Raw genomic sequence first — 20,510 nt, forward strand, 5'->3', positions numbered from 1 at the left:
CTGGAATGTAAGTGTATATATTTACTACCCTGTATTAAATACAGTGTAACACTTTTTCTGCATTGTACCATTCACTGCCTTTTCCAGCTGTATACGTGTTCTCTTACCACCTTCACAACTGTGGCCATATGCATGTACCAGCTACTATTTATTTAATCACTACTTAATTGTTTCCTTGAAATTAACACAGACCTAATAGTATACTTTAGCCTTATTTCCCAGGCAGTAATTTCCTTGATGAAATGATAAGTGTTTCAGTTCAGTTATTTTTCCCGAATGCACAATAAAATGAATTTTTAACTATTAAGGTGATACACACTGAGCTTGAAAAATCTCTACTCTCATCTTCCGGGGAAAGATGACATTTCCAAAATCAGGCTTTCTAGCATCACATGCCACTATTCAGTCTCATTCTGCCCTCTCAAAAGCCTCTCCTGGAATTTACCTAGAACTGGCTGCAATTCGCTAACTGCAAGTGAAGGGGAGTTTGCTGACAGGTGGATTATTGCGGGAAATATGCATTTGCAGATGAAATTTCCCCCCAGGTGTCTGGCATTAGACAATTGTCACATTCTGAGCATCCCAACAGAATTGAATCAAGTAGGATAACGAAGGAATTTTCAATTAATGTTGAAACGCCCAAGTCTTCAGCAAGGACAGCACGCACACTTATCATAAGAGAACCACACCTTCGACACGAGCCCCTGGCATTTTTGGTGTGAGCACTTATTTTTTCGCTAATAATTCCTCTCGTTTAATTATAATCCTTTAATGTATAATTGGGGTTTACTTTACTTTCCAGAATTTTTTTTTTTTTTTTTACCATGACCAACAGCAGCAATTTTTACCCTCTTGCAAGAATGGTCCTTATGGCTTCTACGTTACTGGAAAGCAAACTGCAAAAGCTAAAGCCTGCAACAGTGCACAAAGGACAGCTGGGTCTAGATGCTTATACTCATTCTTCGATACAATTGTTCCGGAAGCTGCACTATGTAGACGATGGCATTTAATAAATTGTATCTGGCTCCGGAGAACAGACTGAGTGTTGGGAGATAAGACACTCCAGGGTATGCTGCCGGCTTACCCCGAACCCGTGTCCGCACCAGCTTGGCTTAGAGAATTGTTCAGGATCCTGTTTTCTTTTGCATCTCACCGTGACGTGACAGGGAGGCTGAGCCTTTATTTGTCCGTTAGTCTGCAGACGTCACGACATGTTTCTGTCCCCACCCTTCCAAATTCACACCGCTTGGATTTTTACTTCTCGAGAGTGAGTTTACATTTCATGATGTTAAGCTAAATTGTCTGGGGCTTGGGGTTAATAATGACAGTCCGTTTATTGTAACTCTGCTTAACGTGATATTGGGGAAAATATTTGTTTATCACGTCAGCAAAACTAAATGTTAAGGTTATCGGGTCTCCGTGAAACTGCATTTTTCCTGTTTTGAAATTGCAGCATTCTTGGGAAATTAGAGAAGAACTCTGTTTTAAGAAGTACTTTGACGAAGTCAGAACCTCTTATCTAAGAATGCCTTACTGACATACTGTGGCATCATTTTGTGAGAGGATTCTGAAATTCTTTATTTGGGTAATGGATTTCCTCTATGGCATTAAGAAGTGAATCAGCAGTTTTTAAAAGCGTGTGTATGTGTGTGTACTGTAATGGAAATTTGCTTACGTCATTTTTAAAAATATATATGGTATTTGATTTAGGATCTGTGGTTTAGAGCGGTGTTTCCCAAAGTCCAGCCACAGTTTAAAAATATTCAGTGACTTATCATGCCTTAATTTTCCCCTCTATAGAATGGAACAGTAGTAAAGTGTGTATATGTTATAGATTTGCTGTATCGGCCATGTTATGTGATTTCAACTCCCTGAGAAAATACAGTTTCATAATGGAAAATGCATAGAGATTTATACAATACTTACAAAACTTTGTGAAAAAACATGTGTACGTATGGTTTATTTTTATATATATTTACTACTACGTTTCCTAAAAGCATACTATATGTTTCTGTATATTTGATAGGTTTCTCTTTTTAGGTTATATTTTTAGGATATTTCGGAAGTGTACTTTTATATCGTTCCATTTGAGTGATTATGTACACATCACTAAAATAGATGTATGCTTTCTCCCTACTGTGAAATTATTTTGTAGAATTCTAAAGCCACATGTCATCAGATCTCATCTGTAGATCTTCATTGAACTCCCTGAAAATCAGAATAAAAGTTTCCAAATATTCCAAAAATGTTTCCTCTTCATTGCATCTGTTGTCTTACTAGGAAATTTTCTCAGTGTGTCCATTTTACAAGCCCCGTATCACAAAATCTACTCTTATAAACAGCTGGACTCGTCCAGAACAGTTTTACAGAAAGATAATCATTTGAATGGCAAAATAGTTTTCCATTTTTTTGCTGCTTAAATATTTTTCAAGTCCATCTAGTTCTCTTTTTTTTTAATGTTTATTTATTTTTGAAAGAGAGAGAGAGCGCACAAGCGGGGAGAGGGGGCGAGAAGAGGGAGACGCGGAATCTGAAGCAGGCTCCGGGCTCTGAGCTGTCAGCACAGAGATCGACACGAGGCTCGAACTCACAAACCGTGAGATCATGACCTGAGCTGAAATCGGACCCTCAACCCGCTGAGCCACCCAGGTGCCCCGAGTCCATTTAGTTCTGTCTGAACCACCACCTCCCTCCGGATGAGTGCAGACCCTCCCAGCTGCTCTCCAGTCTGTTCTTTGTCCACTGGCTGTATTAGCCTTCTCAAACCCCAAACCCGATTTTGTCTTATCCCTGCTTCTGTGGTGTTCCATTGCTTCTATGAAAGGATCCAATTTCTTAAGCCAGACGTCAGTGTCCTGGCATATTTAGCCTCTCTGAACCACAGGCCCCAGCCCACGTCGCCCGCACCCAGACGCCTCCGGACCCCTCCACACTGGCTTCTGCCAGTTTCCTTGATTCCTTCAACACTATCGGCCCACAGGGTTTTGCACCTGCGGTCCCTCCGCCTACCATCTTCCCTTCTGGCACATTCTTTACCTGCTCTTCTCCTACGCACCAGTCAGAGATCAGCTCAAGCTTCCTAGAGGAAGCCTTCCTTCATGACTAAGATGCCCCAGAGGCTGACCCTGGCATCGGGATTCATTAAGGACGTGATTCCAGAAGGTACTTGTGAGAGACTGAGGGCAGAAGGGGAGGAAAAGGAGCCGAAGGCAGTGCAGCTTGGGGAACGTTCCAGCTTCCTGATCCTCTGGGGAGCTCTGGGCTTGTAGCTTACAGCATGGCTGGTTTGATCTGTGGGAACAACTCCCAGGCCGCACCGTGGGGATGTCCTCTCTAGCTCTTAGTGGTGTCCACACAGAGTAGCCGCAGAAGCCCAGATTCATCCTGTTGATGGGATTCATGCCAAGTCATAAGACCTCTTCCCTGAGGCCCGGTGGTCAGTGTGGAGTATGGTGCTGGTCACAGGGCAAATGTAACTCCGATGTATTAAGATTGTCACCAGTCATGCATGCCATTCGGTGCCTGTTCTGTCTCCCTTAAGACCGGCTCAATTCTTTAGCTTGAGCAAAAGCCTAGTGGATGTTTCTAAGAAACCAGCTCATGTCACCATGGAGAAGACAGTCCACTCACTTTGTGGTGTCCAGATAATTTTCTGAGAGAACAAGAGGGAAGAAAAGAGAGAAGGAGAAGACAGGGAGGAAGGAAGGAGAGAACTGAGAGATCAAGGGACTCCCTCGACGTTTGTGGTGGAGATTCCACACACTGGCACTGACCGCCTGACGGGCAGATTATTGATGGAGTAACTACCCACGCCCAGGGTGGAGGACCGACTGAGAGCAGGCGACACAACTGATTCCAAGAACCTCACTCCGCGAGGAGCTGGTTGGAGCTGGAGACCCAGCTCCTGTCCCGTTTCTCATACACATCTCAAAGTGGGAGTGTCTTCCGGGCCTGTATGCGGCCTGAGGAGTCAAGGATGTGCATTTTCACATGACCTAGACCGTAGACATGAGCAAACCACTTCATGGTGTTTCCAGCCAAGAGAGCAGAAATGTCTTCCAGCCCTGGAGGGAATGCGAGCCGTGTGGACGGATAAGAGACGATACTTTGTCTTTACGATATAACGTGGGGATGGTTTTAGGGAGGTGAAGGTAACTCTAGGCAATTTTGGCCTTGCTTGCTTGATCCGAGAACCTAAATCCTCAGGGTGCCTCCCCTCTGAGGCAACGCCTCTGTGTCCCATGTCCTGTAGACTCCATGTTGGTGTAGGAGGAGAAACATGCACTCAGGTTATTAGCCTCACTTGGGTTTCCATTTTAGAGGTGCCATCTTCTACCTCTGTGACTTGGGTTGTCTGCTTAACCTCCGCGAGTCTCAGCTGTTCAACGGAGGCTAACACACCTCATACAGAAGTGTTCCTCTAAGGGAAAATTTGACGTGTGCCTAGCCCAGTGCATGGCACAGAGCAGTAATGGTGTCCAAAGTCATATTTCCGGATCAAAGGAACACAAATGAAACAGCTCCCCTTATAAGCTCTCCTTATAGAGCACGTCAAATAAAATGTTCTGGACCCAGATGGAAAAAATGGGACACAACCACAGTGTCTACAGATTCGGTCAGTTTTATCTCCTTATGGAGCAGGGCTTAGGACACTGGGAGTGCAAGGAATTAGTACTACGGGGTGTTTATTTCTGTTCAGTATTTTCACGAAACTGATGGAGAATTCTCAGAGCAATAAAAAAGAATACCGTTTATTCCATCAGACCAATAGTCTCTAATCATGGGAGCTTTTGTGCTAAATATTGGAAACCACATTCCATTTGGTCCAGACAGAGCTGCCAAATACTGATTATTCTAATTCCATCGATCTTGGAATAATCTACTTTTATTCATTGGTATTTTGTTAGGAAGAATTTTTCTTTTTTTTTTTTTGTTTTAAATTTTTATTTAAATTCCAGTTAGTTAACATATAGAAGAATTTTTCTTCTTCATTTGTTTATTTACGTGTGTGAGCTTATGACTTTTTAAATAAAGTATAATTTTTCACTATCATTATTTATTTTGATGTTCAAATTGTCCCAGATCTGGCTGGTAGGAGCCTTTTCAGATAGGTTCCTCTGTGTACGCAATTGTGTGTGTGTGTGTGTGTGTGTGTAAAGAGAGAGAGAGAGAGTGGGGAAAAAAACCAGGGGAAAAAAAACCAGAAGTAGTAAAATGCTAATGCTTGAGGGATCTGGGTGAAAAGTATATGAAAATTCTTTGTATTGCTCTTTACCTTTAAAAAACAATTTTTAATGCTTATTCATTTTTGAGAGAAAGAGAGGAAGAGACAGAGCACGAGCAGGGGAGGGGCAGAGAGAGAGAGGGAGACACAGAATCTGAAACAGGCTCCAGGCTCTGAGATGTCAGCACAGAGCCCGATATGGGGCTTGAAGTCACAACCGTGAGATCATGACCTGAGCTGAAATCAAGAGTCAGACGCTCGACCGACTGAGCCCCCCAGGCGCCTCATAGTAGGAGGTATTTTAAGATGCACTTATGTCGGACCCTTGTGAGATTTGACATATGATTTTGGATTTCTAGCTTCCATGGATCCACGGGAGGCCTGATCTTGGGCTCCTGCAATCTCACAAGGGCCATCAGCAGACGGGCTCCTCCCCCAGAGGCAGGGGTGTGCTTCAGGCCCCAGCGTACCTGCCAGCCCTCCTCTGTATTACCCGCCACACCTCATTTCCTAACTCCATTTTGCACATCTTAGGAATCGCCTACATTTTTTCCCCTTGGTCTTTTGGGAATCTCCTTGGACTTCACTGACATATTAAAAAGCCCAAAGATCTGATTAGAACAACTCACATTTACAGAGCGCGTTCTGGGTCCTTTCCTGTGCCTTATTCTTCACCTGTCTTGCTGGGGAGCCGGGAATCTTCCCATTTTTTAAATAGGCTTGGAGAAGTCAAACATCTTGCTCAAGAAAAACCCAGTAGGCAGGAAACAGACTCATCCTGATCTCCCTGACTCCATGGGCCTTACTCATTCCCTCATACTTCGTGGAGCTCAAAGAACCTGCAAATGGGTCAATCCATTAATCTATCAGCAAGTATTTCATATAAACCTGTTGAACAACTCTGGCTGAAAGCCAAGGCTCCATTTATGGTTCAGCCTAATATGTTGGACTTCCCCTAATCTCCTGTATTGAACGTTGATCCAAATGACATAATCACTTATTGCTGTCCATGATTGTTCTGTCCTGCAGAACCTCCCTTTATCAGCAAAAAAATATTTGTGGAACTCTTAATCATCAGGACGCCTTGCACCTGAGGCCATCCGAGTAGCATCAACTCCCAAACACTATGCCTTAGAATTAACGAGAAGATTTGCACCGTGGACACTTTTCCTCCAGATTTGTTTTGCTTTATTGAAAAGGAGCGTGAGATCCTTTCCGCACATGCTGAGCAGGAAGGTGAATTGAGGAGGAGCAAAAAAAGATCCAGAAGTCAAAAGCCAAGAGTTGGTGGCACAGCCTTGAAGGACGATGAGTGCCTCATAATTGTTTTTCATTTACATTTGCTTTTTTTTTTTTTAAATCAGGAGATTTCCTTCCTCAACTCATTTATTGTTAATGAATGCTCCTTGTTTCATTTGCCCAGACTTTGTGACACCGGGCGACATCTCTCGGAGGCCAAAACCAGTAGGTCGGTGGTGGCTGCCCGAAATACAAAATTGAGAAGAATTGGAAAGTTGAGTCCAGATACAGCAGGAAGAGAATCACGATTAGCTCGCAGAATTTCACACCCCGTGTTAGAGATTTATCCATCCTATACACAATAATATTCTGGATACCAAGCCTACAGATATTTAATAAGAACACCTAACCTTTGATAAGCACTGTCTCTCTGGTTGGCACTGTATTAAGTCTATTAAATTGATTCCCCCCCCCCAGTGCTTTTATTAAGGGTGCAGGCATACTCCTCACAAGTTGTGTGATGAATTTTGAAGGTGGGCAGACAAATCATTTTCATTACCGATAATCTGTGTGTTTATAATTATCTTCCGGTAATACTGGTTCTCTTTTAATATTTCCAGTAGTATTTTAAATTTGCTTTTTCAATGAGTCGATTTAAATTTTAAAGAGAGGATGAGAGTAAATGAATGACATTTCATGAGGCCTACAAATGAGGCAACAATCATGAAAACGGCACAAGGGTAGCTGGGAATTAGGGATTGCTGGAATTTAATAAGCCGGCGACGAAGAGATGAGTAGATTTTCCATCTAACAGTCGAGGAAGCCGAGGCCTGGACAGTACTGATGCTCGATGGAACCGATGTGATACAGGGCCAGGATATGAACCCAGGAGATCTGACTGTGGTGGTCAGAAACTCAGGTGGCCCGTGGGTCCCCACCTCGTGGTGATCACCTATTTGTGACTTGGGCATGGGTAGCCCTGTAACTTGCTTCTAACCAATGGTTTTGGTGAGTAAGCAGCTATGTTGGAAAGCCTGGCAGGGAACCAAGGGTGCTCTCCTATTAAAAAGGAACATTCAGGGGCGCCTGGGTGGCTCAGTCGGTTAAGCGGCCGACTTCAGCTCGGGTCACGATCTCGCGGTCCGTGAGTTCGAGCCCAGCGTCGGGCTCTGTGCTGACAGCTCAGAGCCTAGAGCCTGTTTCGAATTCTGTGTCTCCCTCTCTCTCTGCCCCTCCCCTGTTCATGCTCTGTCTCTGTCTCAAAAATAAATAAACGTTAAAAAAAAAAAATTAAAAAGGAACGTTCAAAAAGGAACTTAATAAGTCCTAACAGAACCAGCATCATGCACTCATTTATCCAACGAATACCTATTAAACCCTTATCTATTAAACTGCATACCTGTTAAGGGTAAAGGAATTCTGTTCTATGACAAGAGTCGTTCCTTATGGCCACCTTGAAATTCTGTTCTCCACACTGTAATTCACTAGGGGACAAGCTCATCCCGCCTTTCAAGCCTGACTTCATTGGTTCTTTTTTACATACCTGCATTGCAGGAAATTGTCAGAGATCATTGCTCTCAAATAATTTCCAGGTAGGAAAGCCCCACATAGGAGCTATCTCACCTCTCCTTGGAAACGAATACATGAAAGCAAGAAAGAAAACATGAGCAAGAAAAGACATCACTGAAGTGGACTCTGGTTTTCATTAAATGACAGAAGCAGATTATTAATTAAAACAAGGAATTAACATCACAAGGCCACAAAGACTGCTTCAGGGCTGCCTTCTGGAGTTATGGCGGTAGTTCCATCAGAGCTATAGAAAAAAACAAATATGTTGCCGTTTTGTTTTTAATGAGATTCCTGAAACTAAGTCCATTTTTTTTTTCTCTTTAGAGTTTCCGGAGTAAGGTGCTGAGTCAGACTTTGGATGACCATTAAGTAAACTTGCCAAATCCTTCCAAGGTTCACTAGCAAGTGACCTGGAAAAAAAATTCATATTAAGGCTTTAAAAGTCTACAAGTGCCGGAAGAGCTTAAAATAGTTAACTCATCAACTGGCCCAGCATGAACTTGGGATAAGCTTGTCTTGCATGTTCCTTGTTGGGACCAGAAAACAAAAAAATCAGAAAACAACTTCATCGGAGGAAAGGACGATTCCATTGTATAGGTCAAAATCAAACGCTTTAGGTAATGAATGACTACGTAGTTATTCATGTTCTGGCAGGGCTGATGAAATCACATTTTATCCCTTAATTTCCAAGTGACTGATCAGGAGATCTTGGAAGTTCATGAAATTACACTACTCTTCTAAAATGAACTGCGTAAGTTGCCTTCTTTCCCCTTTTTTCAGAAAAGTTTTGCATTGTCAGTACCTTAAAAGTGACCTGTAAAACTCACCTATGAAACCATATAGGCGTGGACAGGATAGGCTACATACATCGTAGGGTCCAATATGCAAGGAAAATGAGGAGTTCCTTGTTAAAAAAACAATTAATACTTTCAAGATAGCGGCTTGCAAAGCATTAAACCAAGAACAGGGCCCTTGTAAGCATGAGATCCCATGCACCTGCCCACAAAGGTCCCATACGCATGGACTTGATGGAGACCTTTGACCATGACATTAATTCCTTTAATGGTTACTGCTTTATTCAGATTTTTTTTTTCTTCGTGGGTCAGCTTAAGCAATTCAAACATTTGTTTTGAGAAAAATATCAATGTCATTTTAATTTATAGACAACTTGGCCTATAATTGCTCAGTATATTCCCTTCCAGTTTAAAAAATATCTACCATAAGGGTGTGCCTAGCAAGCTCAGTTGGAGAGCATGTGACTCTTGATCTTGGGGTTATGAGTTTGAGCCCCACGTTGGGTGTATAGATTACTCAGAAATAAAATCTTTAAAAATTTTTTAATTAAAAAAATAAAAAATATTGACCATAATTGTAGGATCTTTGAAACTCTTACCATTATTTATTTGTATGCTCTCTGTACCTCAATAAAAACCTATGTCCAGTCTTTACAAAGAACAAAACTTTTTTTTTCCCATTTCATTAACTGATGTTTTCATTCCTATTATTTATTAACTTCTTGTTTCTTCCTCTTCATTCTGATTTTCCCTCTGACTTTTATAGCCACAGATATTGAAAAAAAAAATAGGGCTTGGACTCTTTCCCTTCAATAATCACTAGTTTTAAAAATATATTTTTAGTTCCAAAAGTTTTGGAACAAACTTTGTGAATTAGGAAGAAGCAAGAGAGGGGTGTCTGGGTGGCTCAGTCAGTTCAGCATCTGACTTCAGCTCAGGTCATGACCTAATGGTCCGTGGGTTCGAGCCCCGCGCGTTGGGCTCTGTGCTGACGGCTCAGAGCCTGGAGTCTGCTTCGGATTCTATGTCTCCCTCTCTCTCTGCCCCTCTCCCACTTGCTCTCTGTCTCTCTCTCTCAAAAATAAATATTGAAAAAAAGCGGGGGAAGAAGCAAGAGACTAGTGAATGAGAGAACCCACGTTGGAAACCACAATGTCCATCCGGGCCACAGTTACTCTTATTCAACTGTCCTCACCAAAGGGAACCCAGGTGCCAAACTGGTGCTGACCCCTTTCAGAGAATATATACCCGTAGTTTATAATTGCTCACACTTGCAAATGTCACTTTGGTGCAACACTTCCGCTGTAAATAAGGACAAAAAATAAATTTTAAAGAATAACCCTTTAAAAACGCTTGATGGAAGTTATGGAGTGGCGAACTTCCAATAAAACTTGATTTACAAAAACAGGTGGCCATTCTCTGGGATGTGATTGGCCAGTTTGATTTTTTTTTAATATTGCGTTGAAATATTTATCGAAACTAAGTTTTTTGGAAGCACCTTTATATTTGCAGCCAGAGGGGCTGCTAGGTGGCACAGTATTAAGCATCCAACTCTTGATCTCGGCTCGGGTCATGATCTCGCGGTTCGTGAGTTTGAGCCCTGAATCGGGCTCTGCACTGATGGTGCGGAGCCTGCTTGGGATTCTGTCTCTCCTTTTCTCTGCCCCTCCCCTACTTGTGCGTGCTCTCTCTCTCTCTCTCTCTCTCAAAATAAGTAAATAAACCTAAAAAATTAAAAAAAAAATACTTGCATCCAGAATGAGAGCCTCACTTGCTTTACCCTAGCCCTGGTTCCGGTGAGTAACAAAAGTTGCACAGAAAGCGTGAGGAGAAGGAAGCTAGGAAGTCACCACGTGCCTTCCATCCAGCCTGCCTTGTAAATCACATGACTCTGATTCCATCTTTGAGACTGCTACCACCATCATCTACGTAGAGAAGCTAATAGTAATAACTATCTTTTACTAAAGGGCTTACTATGTGCCACGAATGTACTCAGCACTCTGCCTACGCTATTTCACTTTAAACATACAGCGATAAGTCATTACTATTACCAAAGCCAGGATACAAGTGAATAAACAGGGTTGGATAAATAAACAGGTTGGAAACTTGTCTGAGGTCATCTGCCTCGAAAGGGAGAGCCCAGACGTTGACCTTGGATTTGATTAGAAAGCTCAAAGCCTTAAAAACTGTATTTTATCACTTCATTTTATATGATTTTTTTTAAAGCAGAATTATCCAGACCAACCCAAGTGGATCAGGGTTTCTCAGCCTCATCATTAGTGACATTTAGAGCTCAATAACTCTTCATTGTGGGGGTGCTTGCTGCCCTGTGCGTTGCAGAATATTTAGTAACATCCTTGGTCTCACCTTCTGGATGCCTCTCTTAGGTCAAAATGATGTCACCAGACATTGTCAAATATGGTGAAATCACTCTGGTTGAGAATTAGGGCTCTAGATCTCTCTCACTAGACTTTTTCTCAAGATACTATTTAAAATACACACACACACACATATGTATGTACACACACATATGTGTGTGTACATATCTATACGTGTATATATATACTATTTTAGTGCAAAATTTCAAGAATTCAATGCAAATTCCATTCATTAAAATGAGCATGCATTCATTCCACAAACATTTATTGTTTCCCTAGAGACCTGTATACACACAACTTTAAAAATACCTACATCGGCAGCTGTGAACTTTCCAAGATATGTAGGAATGAGGTATTAATTGTTGGAGATCACAATCTGCAGTATGGATTAGCAATGAAACAAAAAATTGGCTTGTCAGGCCAGATTAGGCTGACCAGTTTATGAACCCCAGAAGCAGCTGAGTTCATTGTAACAAAAGGTGCAATTGACAGAACGCATTCCATTTACCCAATTCGGAAGGAATTTCACTTGCCTTTGAAACAAAGTTTAGGGAATGTATAAATTTCCATACGTGTTGAAATTGCTTTGGGAATCTGTTCACTACTAACATATTTACCTTGCAGTACAAACAGTTCTCATGGATCCTGTATCATCATCCTTCCGAAAGTCAGTTGAGAAAAATGACTTGTAATCATGATATTGCTCAAGCCACGTTGTTGGCAATTCGATTCTAGGCAGTGACTTTGGGAGACACGTTTGTCTCAACAAGTTAATGCATTTCTATTATTGAATAATTAGGCTGCTAATTAGCTGGGTACCAGTGCTGTATGGGGAAAATATTAGGATTTTTTTCCTCCTGCCTACCACTAATTCTACTCGTTTGAATAGATAGCTGGTAATACTTCAAATTTCCAGTAAGTTGTAAAAACTTAAGCCATCAAACCAAATATTAAGGGCTATGCACTCAACTGGCTGTTGACTTCACCTTTGAACACTATGTGAGTTGGGGGTTTCGGACAGTCTAGTCTTGATCTGATCTGCTTTGTCAGAGCCCAGTATCTGGTATACGGTAAAGGGCTCACATCCTTAGCTGGAAAAAAAAAATGGATGATCTTTAGAAGTTCCTTAGCTTCATTCCCTAGAAGACTCACCAAAATCTGTAATTCTGGAATGACTATGAAATCCTGCTTCTCATCCTCTGCCACATTCCAAATAATCTTTTAACACCTTTTGATATAAATACCTGAATCGTTAGCTCATTCTTCGACCTTGAGAGTTGATTAGATTGTTGCACTGGGGTTGAACTTAGATGCCTCCTATTGTGCTGACCCACTCACAGTGGAGGATGGCAGGAGGTATTGCCAAGTTCTACCGTACGAGGGGGAATTTTTTTTATTACAGGTCTGAGCTGCTGGGATCCTGAATATGCATTACCAGGGCACATTAAGGGCATCAAATTCACTGTCCCTGCAATCTAAACGGATTGCAGGCTTGGCTTCCCAGAAGTGTTACCAAACTTTATGAAAGACTTCAAAAAGTAGCTGCATTCTGCAGTAATAAAAAAGGGAATCCGAGCCAGCGCAGTGTTAGGTAACATACACGGAGATTGTCTGTGCCGGTCATAATGGCTGTTTGCTATAAGCACTCTCTCACTTTTGTCTTCCTATTGATCGGAAGGACCTGGGATCATCTCCATGGATAAGGGGACAGAAGCTTAGAGGGGTTAAGAAATGTGCCACAGGTCACAGAGCTAATAAGTGGTAGACTTGTTTTCTAAATCGAATACTTATTTATTGTATCTTTTTTATTTTATTTTATTTTATTTTATTTTATTTTATTTCGTTTCGTTTCGTTTCGTTTCGTTTCATTTCATTTCATTAGCTCTTCCATACTCCTTCACTTTTTAAAATTTAAATCCAAGTTAGTTAACATAGAGCGTAATGATTCCAGGAGTAGAATTTAGTGATTCATCACTTACATCACCAGCGTTCATCCCAACAAGTGCCTCCTTAACATCCGTCACCCATTTAGCCCAACCCCCCACCAACATCTCTTCAACAGCCCTCAGTTTGTTCTCTGTATTTAAGAGTCTCTTGTGCTTTGTCTCTCTCTCTGTTTTTGTATTATTTTCGCTTCCCTTCCCTTACGTTCATCTCTTTTTGTTTCTGAAATTCTACATATGAGTGGAATCATGTAGTGGTCTTTCTCTGACCCCCTTATTTCGCTTAGCATAATACAGTTTACTTCCATCCGTGTGGCTGCAAACGGCAAGATTTGATTCTTTTTGATCACCTAGTAGTATTCCATAATACAATCTTCCACATCTTGTTTATCCGGTTGTCCGTCGATGGACATCTGGGCACTTTCCATACTTTGGCTGTTGCCGATAGAGCAACTATGAACGTTGGGGTGCATATGTCCCTTCGAATCGAGCGTTGGCTGACACCCTGACTGCAGTCTCATGACAAGACTCTCAGACAGAACTGACCAAGTGAGCCACCCTGGATCCTTAATCTACAAACAGCATGAGAATAAGATTTAAAAAAAAAAAAAAATTCTTCCCGTTTTAATCCAGTAATTTTTTTTGTGTGAAATCGGTTATGTGGCAATAGGTAACTAATACAAAAGGGGAGAATGTTTTCAAGGGAATGATCATGATGACAAGCCATGGGACCCGGGATGGATAAGCAGGAAAGTGAAGAAATGTGGGGTGTGCAAAACCAGCTGGATGGGTACAAGTGCAACAAAGCCCCAGCTCCTCCGGGCGCCTGGGGACTCAGTCGGTTGAATGTCCAACTCTTGATTTTGGCTCAGGTCACGGGATCAAGCCCTGCGTCGGGCTCTGCACTGAGAGTGGAGCCTGCTTAAGATTCCCTGTGCCCCGACCCCCACCTCTAAAAACTGAAAAATTAAAAAAAATTTTTTTAAAGTCCCAGCTCCTCCCTATGGTCAACATAACCCAGCCCCTAACGTCCTCTGATGTAATCTCTCCCCGTCACCCTCGAGCTCGCTGGCTGGTATTGCCACACACTGATTCTGCTGGTGCTATCGTTATAGCTTCTTCAGTGAACCAAGTTCATTCCTGCCTGACAACGTTCTGCAGTGACAATCCCTTTACCCAGGACACTCTTCTTCCAGATCCTTACATTGCTGGCTCCTCCTTCGTTACATCTCCACATAAAAATCGCTTATCCAGAGAGAAACACCTCATCCAATGCTGCCATTCCCTACCCCCTACTAAGCTGCTCAATAACATCACCCTGTTTTAGTTCCTCCATAATTCGTCGCACTATCTAAAATTTTTGCTAGTTTGCTTCTTTGTTTACTTATTTATTCCTTCAGCCAAGAATAGAAGGGAACAGGCATTTTAGCTACCTGGCTCACTGCTGTGTTCCCCGGCATCTTAAATAGTGCTTTGGCCACAGTGGGATCCTAATAAACAGCTGCTGAATGGATGGATGGATAAAAAGAAGCAAATGGAGAGAACGTCTTGAATCCCGACTCACGCACACAGTACAAAGTGTGGACAACCAGGAAGTGCAGTTAGATGGTAACTGAAAGGAGCAATGGAGAAGCTGAACAAAGACACCTTCAGCCTCAAAGGATCCTAAACCACTATTCATGACTCACCTCTGGGAAGGAAGCCAAGCACAGTGAAACCAGATCCTGATTTCTGAGTGGACGTGGCACTTTAGCCACACGAACAAGGGTTCTGATGCGTCAGGAAGAGATGGGAAGGGATCTCCCATGTGGGGCTGGCCCCCCATCCCTACACCGTGTCTAATCCTATCTTGGGAAGCTTCTGAAACACCACGAGGTCATCATGACTCCTTTGGCGCTCTGACTATGGCCACATGGTGACGTAAACGTTATTTGCAAAGTCATTCCTCTAATTTCATAGAACACACTGCAGCTTCAAAGAAAATTCCACCAAAACATGAGTGATCTTGTATTCGTTCACTACCACACATCATCTTACGTTCCACCCTAATTGGACACTCTGAACCTGATATTAACACACTATTGGCAACTAAAGCCACAGTAGCCTCACCCCAATTATGAAATTACAAGCTATTGACACATCACATGTGGGCATTTTTTAATCATTAAAGACAACCCCGGGAATAGTTTAGATTTTATGCCCATCTGCATGGTGCTCAATGTCTATAATTGGGCAACTTGAGACTTCAAAGGGTGTGAAGTCCGATTCCTTGTCTTCATGAATCACTAGCCCCTGTGAGTAGATCTCAGCACATTGTAGGACTGTTAAACACATGCTTAACGTCTTAACCCAGAAAATAAATTCCTGGTTTGAAAGGGAAGTGGTTTTCTTTCATTCTGGTGAAAGGCATAAGTGTGTGTTTTGAAAACTGTTACCAGAGCGATAATGAAATCATCTTTAGAGTTGGGAACCGCGGTGATTAAGAACCAATATTTCTTAATAGGAGGCTGATTTGTGTGGCAACTTTCCAGCCCACAGGCATCGTGTGGACCAACCGAAGTGGCTTCATTTCATTTAACCTGAAACACAGCCTTGGGATGCGTCCCAAGAAGCACTTGAGTGGCATAGCCAATGCTCAGCATAGAAACTGAAAACAACAAACACAAAAGTGATGGGTAAAGCAATGAGGAAATATCAATGATCTTCCGAGAAACAGATTTCCGGTGTTCATGATGTTTTTCTTTCCTTTCTTTTGGGGATTTTCTATTCTCTTGCTACACGACTCAAGTAGTACTCATTTATCTGAAATCACTCTACAGTCATAACCTGAAGGAGAATTCCTGAGCAATTTTTCTGGGGTCAAAATTAGAACCATCTTACGGAATCCTCCTGTTTCACTGGAAAAAAAAAGATATTATAAAAGAGACTCTTGGTGGTTTTCAGTGGAAGTTTATGATCTCTGTTAGGCTGAGGGAAGCTCGAAGAATAGGAGAGATGCTGAGCAGGAGAACAGAGAGAACAGGAGACAAGGTGAAGAATAGAAAAAAAAAGAGGAGAAAAGGAAGGGTAGGAGACGCTAAGCAGGAGAAGAGACTTGCTGGGTGAAGGCAAAACAAAGCCAAAGAAGTTCGTGTGCCAACAGGCATGAGTCCTTTGTTGGTGAGAAGCCATGTAGCTATGGCTGGGGTAAAGGCTCTTGAGTAAAAATGCCCTAAGTGGAGGGGTTTCTCTGGGGTTACATCACCCCTATCCATGTGTTTGTCTCCCCACCCAGATCCATTTTTGCCCCCCTCCATTCCTGGGAGTCTGACCTCCATGGTAAGCACCACTTGGACTCTAGATCCTTTGCCGGTGGCTGCGTTTGGATTTAGCCAACGGGAGAGCGCCAAGAGCAGGATATCAGAGGATGGGAAGTGAGAGAGGTCAGAGTATCGCTTCTGTCACCGCTCTGGCCTCATGTCCAGCACTGGCTTCATCCCACTGGACGACAGCTCCTTCCAGAAGGACTCTCCTCCCCTGATCCAACTCTCACTGGGCATCTGCAGGAAATATTTCCTCTACTTGCCCCTTCAGGCTATAGCCCTAGACCTCAGCATAAGGTTGTGCTTCCAAACAATCTCTCAAATGAATGGAAGGGATGAAAGAAACAAATGTTTGTTTCTGATAACCAGGGGAAGTACATTCTATCAAGAACTCTTCATGTAAACTCATTCCCCCGAGGGGGGAAAAAAAAAAGAATTAATGCCCTTTTCCTACAGTGGCAGATCAATGACACCATCATGACAGATTTGTGCCAAGCAAGCAAGCTAATTCCTTTGTTTTTAAAATAAAGACGAAGTGTTCTACCGGACAAAAGAACTTCAATCCCTAATACCATTTCTAGAAATGACCTCTAAGAAGAAAGAAATGATTTTTGATGAGGAAAATAAAAAAACACTTTGAAGAAGCTTAAGTGGAACTCTAGGTCCCTTCCCTGAACCACACAGATAGAGCAAGGTGTCAACCCACTGCTCAAGCCAAGAAAAGAAGCAATCTAGAAAGAGAAACCAAAAGACTATTGAATTCCCTACTTCCTTGCCAAAGTACATAAATCAAGGGTCTTTAGGCATCCCCATGAGATACTTCCTCCTACACGTTTTGGCCTATAGCCAGTCAAAAATCCCCTGAGTTCAATTACGGCTCAAGAATCACCATCCCCACCAGGGATGTGACAAAATTCTTCAGTGAACTCATCAGGAACTCTGTGTACAGGGGGGAAAAAAAGGCAAAATCAGGAAAAACAATGCCCTCTGGGGATGGGCCAAAATTCTTTCTTCTGAGCACTTAATCACAAAATAGATATCTACTTTCCCATCAACCACACCCTCAACTAATACTGGATTTGAACGCTGGGGTCCATGGCATCCAGATTTAGGAATAGTTTATTATCCCATGCTGGTAATTTTGAGGCAGATAAATAAAAACAACCAATTAAAAAATGGTCAACTGGCCAAAGATAAGTGGTAGAGAAGATGGAGGAAAAATGTGAAGGGAAACAATTTTGTAAAGACCAAACATGCCTCTCTGGGTTGAAGACTTTTATGGGTCAGACGGAATGAACATCCAAAGGCTTGCGAAGATTCTGATTTGACAGTAATAATGTTTCTCTTGAAGAAAAGACTAATGATATACTGCTACACATAGGAATCTTCCAGGCCTACTTGCCAAAGCCGGTTATTATCTGCAGTAAACTGAGATCGTGGGGGTAATGTCATGGTGTCTTGTTCTATTTTTTAAACACATTGGGATAATTACAGAATATTATGTGAGTGCCCCAAAACACCTAAAGGAAGGGAGGCACTGCCCGTAAAACCGGCTCCCGCAAGGAAATCCATATAAACTTATCGTGTCTGGTGCCCAGAACATCGAGATTCCTTTGCCCCTTTCTGTCTCTCTCTCCTTCAGGACACCTGGACCAGGTCTGTAATATTCGTGTGGGGAGAGGAATTCAGTCTCGACCCAGACATGACCAGTCCATAAGACAAGAACTATGATATGAACGCCTCTGACTTGCTTCATTCCTCTTAGTTACTGGCTTTGTAAACAACCACAGATGAGGTAGCCCTTCCCCAAACGTGCCCAGAGCACTTACCTCCATGACCTTCTGCTAAAGGCCTTTTGGTTGGGTGCCATTTTGAAGCCCTTTTCCCTTCCTTTCTCCTCTGAGTATTCTTTGACTTTCAGACAGATACTGGCAATAATTGAAACCCATACGTTGGTTTTCTGTGCCATAGAACCCAGAAGGTGCTGGCTTGAATTCTTGCTTCTCTTTCTTCTCCCTTCTCCATGTGTTGGAACCCTTCCAAAATCCCATGCTGCTAAAGACATTACCAAGATACATTTTTCACATTGCAAAAAGAAACTGTGAACCTGTTTCCACACATGAAGATGTGCAAGCCACAAATAGTTAAAGCTTAACTTGACACAGCAGCAAAATTTTAAAAATTGCGCACACATATTCTCCTTTTCCATGGTCCAAATCACTGGACTACTTATATATGAAGAGGAAAATTACCAAAATCACCAGTAAGTACATTTTGACACTAAAAATATTGAATCTAGTGTGTTAAAACATAATTAAAAGAATTAAGTCAACAAGAAACTGGCATATCGGAAAAAGGAAGTATAACCCCTCTTGAAGTGGTTCTGTTCTTTATTCTCCACTTTACAGGTGAGGAAACCAAGGCACGGCCAGAAGATACCTACCCAAAGATAAGGGACAGAGCTGGCCTCAAACCCCGGCAGGTCATCAACATAAACCCTGGCCACACACATATTGACTTCGCCATAATGCCTTACTCCGGAAAAGCAGTAAATAAGAGAATGTATTGAGAACTTACTATGTGCCCGCCATTGTACTCTGTGCAGTGGGCGTAACACAGGAAGCAAAAACAGACACATTTCCTGCCGCCATGAAGCTCCCAGTCTGGTGGGAGAGAAGGACGTTTAATCAAACATCGTCTGGGGTGGGTGGCCGGCTCTGTCAGTGGTGCCTACGACTCTCGATCTCAGGGTGGTGAGTTCGAGCCTCCTGTTGGGTGTAGAGATCACTTTAATGAGACATTACTGAATCGGGGGTGGTTCATGGAGCCATAAGTGCCTTGAATGGTACCATGGTTCCAATTATGGGTGAGGGTGTTTGGTCACTGAGAACTCCTCCTATAGACGCCCTCTGATATGTTGGTCTTCTTTTGAGGATGACATTTATAAGAGCATTTGATTTGCTCAAATTCATATATTGTTTAGGGCATAGACCCCTCTCAGTTCAAAGTGTCCCTTTAGGGACCTCGGTGCACCTCCTTTTCATTTCTCCTGCCTTGTTGGGAGCAGGGGGCGGATTATTCCCTCCCTTTGCAGGTCAACGTCGTGTCCAATCAGCCAGTCCCAGGATGGCACCACCCAGATTTATCAAGTCAGTAAAATCAAGTCTATACACTGAAAACCTTGGGAATTGTCTTGGGAATTGCCATAGAGGAGCCTCCGGAATATGATTATTTATTGATGAGGCCAAAAAACCTATGCTCCCCTAAAGGTCATTCATCTCAGCTACGTGAGAACTGTTTGAAAGAAGATCGGGTTTCCACCGGGGCTGGGTTGGGACTTGAAATGGAAAGAAAAGAATGGTATGAACAAGAAGCATCAAAACCTCATGCAATCGACATTTAACTAAACATGCACGAAACATAAAACTGCAGCGACAATCAGGTGCGACTCAGATTCGTGTGTATGTGGCCACACGGACATGAGGATCTAGGTATATATACAAATACGACTTAGTGTGGGGTGTGGTTGACGTTAAATCTGACACGGGGTGCGGTAGAACAATCCAGATATAGGAGAAAAAGGAGTTTGGGAAAAATCGTGGGGTGGAGGCTTTCCCTGCGTTCGGGATTAGGCTTCCGAAGAACAACCCGAAGCGATCATCTTCTGTTTGCTGTTGGTCAGATTTTGAAAATATTTCTTTTAATAGTCTGAATTGAGTGGCCTTCTGTCACCACACTGGCACTCTTGAATTCGCACCCCAGGAACTTACGGGGCGCCCACACTGCTGAATGACCCTCACGTTCCTCTTCAAGACTTCACCCCATCTGCACCTTCAGAAGCCCCTTTGGGCTCTGCCCTGGCACCGAGAGACGGAGACAAAATCAAGAGCGTCTTCTCGCCTGACTCTGGCAAGAGACAACATGACTGCCCTTCCCAGTGAGGGTGAGGAATGTTGCCCGATGAACCTGTTCACCTCAGCTCCCTCCATCTGGTGAGTGATTCAGAGGGAGGCCGGCCCTGCTATGTCTCCTCACTGGATCTGGTGAGCCCGATAAACAGG

This window comes from Panthera uncia (genome assembly GCF_023721935.1).
Source record: "Panthera uncia isolate 11264 chromosome A3 unlocalized genomic scaffold, Puncia_PCG_1.0 HiC_scaffold_11, whole genome shotgun sequence".
Lineage (NCBI taxonomy): Eukaryota > Metazoa > Chordata > Mammalia > Carnivora > Felidae > Panthera > Panthera uncia.